Here is an 11606-nt window from a genome sequence, read left to right as displayed (position 1 = left end):
AAGAGATGAGAGAGGCAACATCTGAACCATGTTAAGGACATAAGATACACAGGATTATCCAGATATTTTAGATGTGAGAGTTGAAAGAGCCATAGGTGTCCAGGTTGGGCTGGTGTCTTACTTGTCCAGTGTTTATAAAGAGACATGTTAATGACTCAACACATTATAAATTAATAAAATGACTCATCAGTTTCCAAAATCTATGGTAAGTATGTAACTATTTTATAAACTGAAGTTATATTGTTGTTAACAATGTTCACAAACTCAGGTTTTACCTATCATTCTGGAAACATTTGGGGAAGTCAGCCATCTTTTCTGGGCTGATTATTCACATTTTTTTAAAGGGAGGGGGTTGACATGATCTCATACACATTTCTGCTCTCCTTTTGTCCTGTGTCACATTTTCCTTAGTCCATTTGCTTTTCTGTGTTTAGAGCTGTGTTAGGTTTGGTAGATTACAGAAAGAAAACTGCGACACGACACTTTTGTCTCCAGTTAATTTTATTTGAGAAACCAATTTATGGTACTTTCACTAGAAAGAAATAATGTCTAACTAAGGACTGATTTATATGTGATGAATTCTACACATTTTTTTCATCCATTTGTTCATTTCTTCAGAGTTCCTGCTCTCATGAAGCTTATATTCCAGGGAAGGGTAAACAATTAGTATACTCAGAGTATATAGTAGCCCCCATACTCGGTTTTCCTTTTTGCAATTTCAGTTATGATCAACTACAGTCTGAAAATATAGAATATCCCAGAAATATACAATTTGTAAGTTTTAAATTGTGTACCATAAAAGTATGACATCTCAGGCTGTCCCACTCTGAGAAGTGAATCATCCCTTTGTCCAGTGTACCAAACACTGTATACATTATCTATCCCTTGTCATTACTCATTTAGTAGCCATCTTGGTTATCAGCTCTACTGTCACCATATCACAGTGTTTCTATTCAAGTAATCCTTATTTACTTATTTTTTTTAGAGAGACAGAGAGAGAGAGAGAGAGAGAATTTTAATATTTATTTTTTAGTTTTCGGCGGACACAACATCTTTGTCTGTATGTGGTGCTGAGGATCGAACACGGGCCCCACACATGCCAGGCGAGCCACATCCCCAGCCCCTTATTTACTTATTAATGATCCCAAAGCACAAGACCAGTGATGCTGGCAATATGGATGTGCAAAAGAGATGCCATAATGTGCTTCCTTTAAATAAAAATATTTTGCAACTTAGTAAGGATAGAAAAAAAATCATACGCTGAGGTTGCTAAAATCTACAGTAAGTTATTTTTGTTAATCTCTTATGGTGCCTGAATTTGTAAGTTAAACTTTGTCATAGGCACATACACACAGGAAAACATACAGTACAGGAACAGTTCAGTACTATCTGTGATTTCAGGCATCCACAGGGAGTCTTGGAACATTTTCCCCATGGATAAGGGAAACCTACTGTACAAGATGGTGATAAGGGTCACAGAGATCAGAAAAGAAGAGGACAGGAGGGTCGAAGGTCTGTTTTACCTTTTAATGTGGTATTTTAAGAGAAGCTCCTAATAAGAAGAGGCCTTTGAGTAGAGACCTAGGAGGTGAGAATGAATCATATGGTCAATTTAACATAGGTATCTCGATGAGTGTTCCAGGGAGAGGGAATAGCAAGTATAAAGGGCCTTAGGTGGCAGCATGCTCAGTTAATTTGAAGAATGGTAGGGAGACTCCTGCGGCAAAACCAGTGTGAGATGGGGAAGGTGAGTTCATTGAGGAGGAAAAGGGAAAATTATTCTGGGACTTGGAGGCCACTGATGTTTTACTTTTCCTTTACAAGAGACAGAAGCACATCAGAACTATTGTAACTGGAGGCATGATATGATTTGAGTTAGGTTTTAGAACCATCACTCTATTCTAGTATGTGGAGAATTGACTATAGAGAAGCAGGGGATGAAGGGAGACTGGTTAGAAGGCAGTTGCAGTAATCCTGGCAGGAGATGACAGTGGCTTGGACAGTAAGTGGCTCGGCAGTAAGTGGGGGAGGTAAGAAGTACTGAAACATAGTGGCATTTATGATATACACAATCGATACTAACAGGATTTGCTGATGAACTGGATGTGGCATGTGAGAGGCATTGAAGACTATGGTCTGAGTCACTGGAAGAATGGAATTTCCTTTTATGGGAATGGAGAAGATATGAGGGGCATAGATCTATGGGAGAAAACCAAGAGTTCAGTTTTGTTCTGGTTAAATTGGAGATGCTTATTTGGATGTCTAAGTGGAATCATCAAGAAGTGTCATTGAGAAAGTAGTTGAACTTCAGAAGAGGGGACCAGCCTGGTGATACTTAGATGGTATTTAAAAGCCACAAGTTGGGCCAGCCATGGTGGCATATGCCTGTAATCCCAGCAATTTGGGAGGCTGAGGCAGGAGGACCACAAGGTCAAGGCCAGTCTCAGCAACTTAGTGAGACCCTCAGCAATTTAGCAAGGCCCTGTGTCAAAATTTAAAAAGTGAGGGTGGGGGTGGGACACAGTGGTTAAGCACCCCTGGGTTCAAGCCCCCTATTAAAAAAAAAAAAAGCCACAAATTGGGAAATAAAAGACCAAGAGAGTTGAGAAGTCAGGCAGCTGAGCTGTAAGGCACTCCAGAGTCTAGAGGTCAAGTTCAACAAAGGGGATTGAGAAAAGGCCACCAGGGAGACAGACTAAAAACTAGGAGAGTTTTTGAAAACTAAGTGAATACAGTTTTGAGATGCTGGGAGTGATTAGCAATGTCCTAATATGTTGATAGTCAGGAAAAATGACTGAAAATGGACTGTAATGTTCAAAGATGCAGAAGACAGGACTAGCATTCCATTAATGATTTTTTTTTTTTTTTTTACTTCTAAATATTGTCACTGCAGATTCAAGTGTTTTCATTGTAAGATGAGAGCTGCTCAGGGTGATTTGCATAAATTAATCATTTCCAACAGTGGCAGTATAGTATAGAAAAAGAAATATTTATGATCCACATGCATTTTTATTACTAGTGATAGTATTCCTCTTGACTAGTGGGCATGTTCTTTGTGAGCGTTATTTTTTTCTTCACCTCCTCAAGAGTTGTTTGTTCATCGATTCATTCATTCACTCATCCGGAAAAATCTTTATGAAGTGTCTTCTCTGTGCCAACTCTAGGTTTTTCTGGTTCTGATAGATCTAATTTCAGATGCGCGGTACTTGGCCTTTTCTGTGGCTCTTGGCGTTAGCCTCTCCGCAGTGGGGTTTTTCCAGCCTACCTTGTCCAACTGCAGTTCTCGCTGTGGGCGGATGGTGGCCAGAAGTCGGTCAACCGGTGCGTCAGTTCCAAGACCGGGAGGGGACCCTTGGGACACCGGGGAAGCGATATGCAGATGACTGGGCGGGGGTATGTAGATGAGATGGGCGGGCCGCGCCGAGCGAGCCGCGTGGAGTCGAGGAGGGCCAGCCCTTTCTGTGGGGCGGGATGCAGATGAGGGGGGCGGGCCGCGTGGAACGAAGGAGGGCGGGCGGTATGTAGATAAGGGGGCGGGCCCGCCCGGGTGGTATGTAGATGAGGGGGCGGGCCCGCCCGCGGGCGCGAGGCCCGCGGGCGCTAGGAGCGGCTCAGCCGGCGGCCGCCGGGAACTGGAAGGCGCCCGGCCCTTTCTTTGACTGGAGCGGACCCGTGGACGCAGCTGCCTCTCCAGCCAGAGCCAGCGCGCTCTGCGACACGGTGGACACCCTGTCCGAGGCCGGCCAGCCGGCAGCTACCCGAGTCAGCAGAGCATGGGCAACCACTCTGGGCGGCCAGAGGATCCCGAACCAGGTCGGTGCGGTTTGGCTGGGGGTCGCCCCGCGCCCCCTCCCCTGCCGAGCGCCCTTCCCCCACCCGCCTCCCGGGCGGGCGGCGGTAGCGCTACCCGCTGCGCGGAGTGGGGGCGAGTGTGGAAAGGTGAAGTTCCCGTGATGTGATTCTTGCCTTTGGAATGCGCTGATGGGGTTGTGAAATTACCTGTGCTGGTTCCGCGACCAGGAAATGCCACTCGCTATAAACACGTACCTGAAAGCCCCGGGGTCATCCCGGACTCCTGAGAGTGGAGCGGGAAGGAGCTCCCAGGCCCGGTCGGAGAAGTGGGGTCGGGGAAGGGTCTTCGTGAAGGCGTCACCGTGTGACCTCTCTGGACCTTCTGGTCTCCTATGCGGTGTAGGCAGTTCTTGCAGACTTTCTGGGCCACGGGCGACGAAAAGTGTGACTTGGCAGTGGTTTTCTGGCTCATTGTCCGGTTTTTGCAGTGCATCATTTGCATATCACACACTTTTCTGGAGTCCCGCGGAAGGTGGCGACCCCGTCAGCTGATTTTGTTACTCATACTCAGACCAAGGGCTTGATTGTGACTGTGTCTCCTCCCAACATAATCTGACCTTATTCTGGGATGCCAGAACTTGTCCAGTTTATCAAATTTTTATTTCCTTGGAAATGAAGGGAGTGAGCTTTTGTAGAGACAGCTGGGCTCTAGATTTCATCTTCTGGTCCTTCATCCTGGACTCCCGCACAGATTTTGATGCTAATAACCACGGGTTGCGTTTAAAAAAAAAAAAAAAAAAAAAAAAACGAAACAGAACGTTTCTGTACTGACACATGAAGTCAAATGGATTTTATTTTAGTCTCAAAAATGGCATCCTAGGTGATTGGAAAGAGATAGTTGATCTAATGTTGGGAGTCCTTTGGTGGCAGGTGACCAGTCATAACTATTAAATCTTTTTTAAAGGAGTGATTTTTAATTTTTAATTTGAGCCAGGAAATTGAGGCTCTGAAGTGAACTGATTTGTCCAAATGATTTATCCTTTGAATTGGGAGCAGTGCTATGATTAAAAACTTGGTGTCTCAGCCTCAGTCATTTATGCCTCAGTCCTTGAACTGCTTGTTTTGACCATATTCCTGGGGCTGGGCAAAGGTGGGTGCCTCCCTGGTTCTGTGGCATGTTGAACTGGTACAATAGCCAGGACTGAAAACTTCAATAACTACACAGAAACACTGTCAAGAAAAATCTTAGGAGTGGGGTTACTGCGTAGATTACATAGAAGTCTTTAGTTACACAATAGTTGTCCAAACTTTTCTGTGCAGAATAACCAATATATACAAAAATAAGAACAGTATATTGATTTTTCTGTGCAAAGAAGCCTGGGTAAGCCCTGTTGATAACTTATTAGGTAAAGGATTTGTAACATTTTCAAAACACCTCTCACTAGTGCCCAAGAAATGTGAAAAAACCCTGTTTGTAATTATTTCCTTTGAGTTAACATTGTGACCTTACATTTTAAAGCACTCTGATGAATAAGAAATCCAAGATATTTTTATGCTAATGACACTTTTGTGTTTGTAGTTTTTGGGGTTTATGTAATTTCAGAATAGGAACTGAGTCTGATTCGTTGAAGTTAAAGACACTTGATTGGGAAATCTTGGTAAGGACTTTCCATGCTGGATATTTGACTGAAAGGATGAGTGTAATCTTAACTAGTCTCTTCTTATTGCTATGATGAAATGTATCAGTGAGATTCTGGAAAGTAAAGTTTTGTTAAACATAAATGTATTTTCACTCTGCTTTACCATGGGGGCTGGAACAGGATTAGATGCCTCCCACTGGCAGTTATTGGTGCATTGGATTAGAATCTGTCCTTGGAGAGCAGTCAGTCATAATTTTGGGATTTTGTGAATCTGCAGGACCTCAGATGTTTGGGTGACGAGGATCTTTTTAAAGGGTATGGCACACAACTCTAGTCCCAGCTACTTGGGAGGCTGAAGCAGGAGTTGGAAAACAGTCTGGGTGACAAAGTAAGACCCCCATCTCAAAATAAACAAATAAAGAATAAATGGGGGTAAAATTCTCCTTTCAGACTCCTTCAGCAGGATTCAGAGGGCTGGAGGGCACCATTTCTTCCAGGTCTTCTCTTCCTTGCCTACTTTGGGGTGTATCCAGGCAGGAGGCAGGTTTTTAACTGCTATTTATTTTCTAGCCCTTGGATTTGCTGTGGTGGCAAACAAAGTTCATCTTTGGTGGTATCTGCGATGTTCTGAATTGGGACATTGTGATGCATTGTGTTATTGCAGGATGGGTAAGAAAAATTGATCAAGTGACTTGAAAGGATGTGTGTCTAAGGGCAGCTAGAAACAAAACAGCATGCTGAAGACCACATCTCTTATTTCCTAGAAGGTCCCAATTAACAACTTTTGTTTCCAATCAGGTTTTCAGTTCTTATTTTGTCAGAGAGGGCTGTTGAACATGGTTGTGCAGTTTGCACACTACTCAAAGACATCTGGGTAAAGGGGTGAGTGGGCCCAGCTGCGATTGTATAAACCCAGAGGAAGGGGTCTGTTTTGCAGTTTTTACTGTTTGTATTCAAGCAAAGGTGCCCAGTATGCTAAAGATCTCTTAGAAAATGAGCTTAGAAGTCTTTCCCTCGTCCTGATACTAGTTGACAGTCTGCTTACTTGTTGTAAATTTATATGTATGCATTTAAAAGATAAATACAAATGATATATAAAAGTAATACTTCCTCAGGTTGCACTCTGTATTATAGGTAATGATAACTGTAGTTACAGATGAATCCCCTAAATAGCCAGTTTAGACAGTAAAAGTTTATTTATCCCTCCTGTCGCAGTCTGCTGTGAGTTGGTGCCTTTAGAGGAATTATTGATGATTATTAGATGTTCATCTTCATCTTCATCATATGGCTCCTAGATTGCCATCCATCTGCCTGAATTCAGGAGAGTGAGAATGCTTGGAGGCTTTAAGGGTCGGGCCTGGAAGTGGTGCATGCCAGTTCCACCCACATTCCACAGGCCAAGCTCAGTCACACAGCCCCACCAGGACGCCAAGTTACTGGAAAGTGTCTGCAGTGTGTCAAGCAGAGGATAGTATGGATGGTGGTGAACACTAGCAGTCTCTTTTGATGATCATTCTCAACCACATTTGTGTCAATATTTCATTTTTAAGAATTTTAATCTTAAAAGATGAAAGGCTTATATAAGTGAACATGCAAATACACATCACCTGGATCTATAATTAATATATTGCTATATTCATTCATCTTTTTGTCCCTCTATCCATCCATAGCCCAACTTATTTTCTGGTGCATTTCAAAGCCGCGGAGATTATCCCTATAATTCTACATAAAATAATATACTATGTTTTTATGAATTCTTGATTTATTAGCTTCCAAGGCTCTCCACTAACCCTCACTACAAGAGTTGAGAAGTTTCCTCTTGTGCCCCATTTCTGCAAGTCACACATAAACTTTCTAAATTCATTGTTAATATTCCAAGGCTAGTGGTGGAATACAGGTGGTGGAGGGTTGGTCAAAGGGCTTTAGCGGGAGTTACTGGCTTCTGTTGTCATTAGTTTTCAATTTTATGGATTTCATATATTCACTAAGAGTTCAGTATTGTATGCATTTTTCTCAAGTATATTTTGTTCTGTAGAAGAATTTCATGAAGTGTTCTGAGAGACATACTTTGGAAAATGCACCTTTTTTATTAAAATGAAGATATCTACATAAAAAATCAATGATAACACATATTTTAAAAAGATAAGATCAAGTATATCTGTTGCCATAGTAAATATGAATGGGTTAAACTGTTCATTAATAAAAAGAATCTTCTTCCCACAGATTAAGACAAAGCCAAAATCATATGCTTTTTCAGATAGTACTTGATTTTAAAACTTAAGTCAATTAAAGTGAATAATAAAAACCAGTTATTTAAGCTTTCTAGTTCAACATTGTGATATCCTATTTATAAATCCAATAAAATTTAGTGATCACTTTTAATGAGATCTTTGATTAATATTCAGTTCAATATATAAACTTTACTAACAAATTTTAAGTATTTTGAATTGTGTCTATTAATATGTTTAGGTTCCTATTAAAGTCTGAATGACAATTTTGGTTTTTTAAGTCTTATAAATTTAATAATTATTATAAAAAGCATAGTGATTCTTCAGTCTATACATATTTCAAAACACTTATACATTCTCTTTTTTACATGGGTGGATCTATAAATGCACACTTTCAAATTAAAATCACAAATTAATACTCAATTACACATTATTGTAGAATCAAAAAGTTGACCTGTAACTGTTTAATAGGTACAATTCTCTTTTTTTTTTAAATTTTTAATATTTATTTTTTAGTTATCGGTGGACACAACATCTTTGTTTGTATGTGGTGCTGAGGATCGAACCCGGGCCACACGCATGCCAGGCAAGCGCGCTACCTCTTGAGCCACATCCCCAGCCCCGGTACAATTCTCTTAAACATAAAAAATATAATTCTAAAACGCAACTTAGTATTACTATTCGTTTGATTGTTTTAAAATATTTCTCTGCTTGTTCTAAGTCCTTCCATGGTTAAAAGATGTTTACTTGACTTCTTTTACTTATTTAATTATTTGTGGTATTGGGGATTGAACTGGGTGTTTTACCACTAAGCTATATCACTAGCCCTATTTTAGTTTTTACTGTGAGACAGGATCTCGTTGAGTTGCATACTGGCATTGAACTTGCAATCAGTCTCCCAAGTTGCTGAGATTACCTACTAGCACTACTATGCCTGGCTAGTGAATGTTTTATTCCAAATAATATAGGGATCTCTTTCCATATAATTTTTGGGATTTCCATCTTTGTTTGCTGAGATAAAACAGACATCTCTGACAGGGCCAAGGATTGATTCCTTAAGCATCAGATGTAAACTTTAGTCCCTTTTGTTTTGGTTGAACGTATTCTTAAACATTTGATTTGAACATATACAGGGACAATCTGCACATGATAAATTTCCTCAACCTTCTCCTGACCTACATTGCCCTCACTCTTTATTGACAGTTTGACTAGGTATAGATTCCTAAGTTCAGAATCTCTCTACCGCATGGATTTCAAAAATTAAACAAGGAAATGCTATAATGCCAATGTACTTTGGAGTCAAGTTATATTTTACTTAATTCTTATCACCCCTGATAGGAGCCTGAACAGCTCCCCCCCAAAGCCCCATGCTCATATGGGCATACCACTTGATTAGAGTTTGCACTTTTTTTTGCATTTAAAATACGTAAATATTTTTGTACCTAACTACAAAGACCTTTGACTTGATAGAATGCTGCCTGTTTTTCTTATACTTTCTGTATCTTAAGGCAGTATCTTTTTTGATAGTAAGACAAACGTGATTTAACTGTGGATGTCTCTCTAGGCTCTGTTTAACTTACAGGGTCACTCCACTGAAACAATAGAAACAATCAGTTGAAGACACAAACACACACCCTGAGTACCTCAAATGAGACAGGACATTTTATGTTAATAAAATTATAATCCAAGAAGAAAAGTAGAAGTTACAAAATATGATACACTAAATAGCAAAACATTGGCAGTAATGAAAACCTATTAGAAACTCGGGGGACCCAACATGGCCGCCGGCGAGGAGGCAACACTTTCAATGCCTCCGCAGTAACGGGAGCAGAGAGGCCCATTAATACACCTACAAGCGACCTGCAGATGGACTTCTAGCAAAATTCCGCTGAAAGGAGACCTGCCGGGAATTACATCAAATAAATTTATAGGAGTAAACAGTAACCCAGCAGTCAAACAGAACAAGAAGCAATATGAGCAACATGAAAAAGCAAGGAAGAAAAGGTGTACAAACAATGCAGGACAGTCTAAATATTCAGGAGGATATAGATTCATCAGAAAAATGGTCATATAAAGAACTCAAGAAATACCTTAGACAGATGGAATGGAACCTTAAAGAGGATACGAGACAGCAAATTCAAGCAGCGAAAGAACACATTGAGAATGAACTACAAAAACAGATAAAAGAAGAAGTTAAGCATCTTTATCAGGAGATAGAGATTATTAAAAAGAACCAAACAATAATCCTAGAAATGAAGGAAATCATAAACCAAATTAAAAACTCAAACGAGAGCATCACTAATAGAGTGGAGCAAGTAGAAGCCAGGACGTCAGATAATGAAGACAAAATATATCATCTTGAAAAGAGTCTAGCCAACTCTGATAGGCTGGTTAAAAATCACGAGAGAAACATCCAAGAGATATGTGATAACATTAAAAAACCAAATTTAAGAGTCATCGGGATAGAAGAAGGTACAGAGATTCAAACCAAGGGAATGAGTAACCTGCTACATGAAATAATTACAGAAAACTTTCCAGAAATAAAAAAGGAAACAGATATACAAATTGTAGATGCATACAGGACACCGAGCATACAAAATCAAAGTAGACCAACGCCAAGACACATTGTTATGAAGATATCCAATATACAGAACAAAGAGAAAATATTAAAAGCTACAAGAGAAAGGAGGCAGATTACATTCAGGGGTAAACCAATAAGGTTAACAATGGATTTTTCATCGTAGACGCTGAAAGCGAGAAGATCCTGGAACAACGTATTTCAAACACTGAAAAACAATGGATGCCAACCAAGAATTCTGTATCCAGCAAAATTAAGCTTCGGGTATCACAACGAAATAAAAATCTTTCATGATAAACAAAAGCTAAAAGAATTTGCAGCTCTTCGCTGTCCTCCCTTTATCCCAGCAGCCGCCGCCATGAAGGTCGAGCTGTGCAGTTTTAGCGGGTACAAGATATACCCCGGACACGGGAGGCGCTACGCCAGGACCGACGGAAAGGTTTTCCAATTTCTTAATGCAAAATGCGAGTCGGCTATCCTATCCAAGAGGAATCCTTGGCAGATAAACTGGACTGTCCTCTACAGAAGAAAGCACAAAAAGGGCCAGTCAGAAGAAATTCAAAAGAAGAGAACCCGGCATGCAGTCAAATTTCAGAGGGCCATCACTGGTGCATCCCTTGCTGATATCATGGCCAAGAGGAATCAGAAACCTGAAGTTAGAAAGGCTCAACGAGAGCAAGCTATTAGGGCTGCCAAGGAAGCAAAAAAGGCTAAGCAGGCATCTAAAAAGACGGCAATGGCTGCTGCTAAGGCTCCAACAAAGGCAGCACCTAAGCAAAAGATTGTGAAACCTGTGAAGGTTTCTGCTCCCCGAGTTGGTGGAAAACGCTAAATTGGCAGATGAGATTTTAAAATAAAGATGTCTATAACTTAAAAAAAAATAAATAAATAAAAAAATAAAAGAATTTGCAACCAGAAAACCAGCATTGCAAAGCATCTTGAGCAAAACACTACACGAGGAAGAAATGAAAAACAATAACCAAAGCCAACAGTGGGAAGTACCTCAGTAAAGACAGACGGAGGGGGGAAAGCTAATCATGGAGAAACAAACTAAATTAAAAAAAAAAAAAACAAATAATCAAACACGGCTGGAAGTACAAACCATACAGCAATAGTAACTCTAAACGTTAATGGTTTAAACTCTCCAATAAAGCGACATAGACTGGTAACATGGATTAAAAAAATAAATCCAACAATATGCTGCCTCCAGGAGACACATCTGACTGGAAAAGACATACACAGACTGAAGGTGAAAGGTTGGGAAAAAATATACCACGCACATGGTCCTCGTAAGCAAGCAGGGGTGGCCATCCTCATATCGAATAAAATCGACTTCAAAACTAAGTTAATCCAAAGGGATAAGGAAGG

The 11606-nt window shown here is 40.4% G+C and overlaps 1 pseudogene; it reads left to right on the top strand.

The window, feature by feature from the left end:
• The first annotated feature begins 10564 nt into the window (after positions 1-10564).
• On the top strand, positions 10565-11117 carry LOC143386928 (large ribosomal subunit protein eL24 pseudogene; annotated as a pseudogene).
• The last annotated feature ends 489 nt before the right edge of the window (positions 11118-11606 follow it).

Source organism: Callospermophilus lateralis, chromosome 5 (assembly GCF_048772815.1).
Source record: "Callospermophilus lateralis isolate mCalLat2 chromosome 5, mCalLat2.hap1, whole genome shotgun sequence".
NCBI lineage: Eukaryota > Metazoa > Chordata > Mammalia > Rodentia > Sciuridae > Callospermophilus > Callospermophilus lateralis.
Note: the sequence above shows the minus strand (reverse complement) of the source record. Positions and strands in the feature narration are given on the sequence as shown.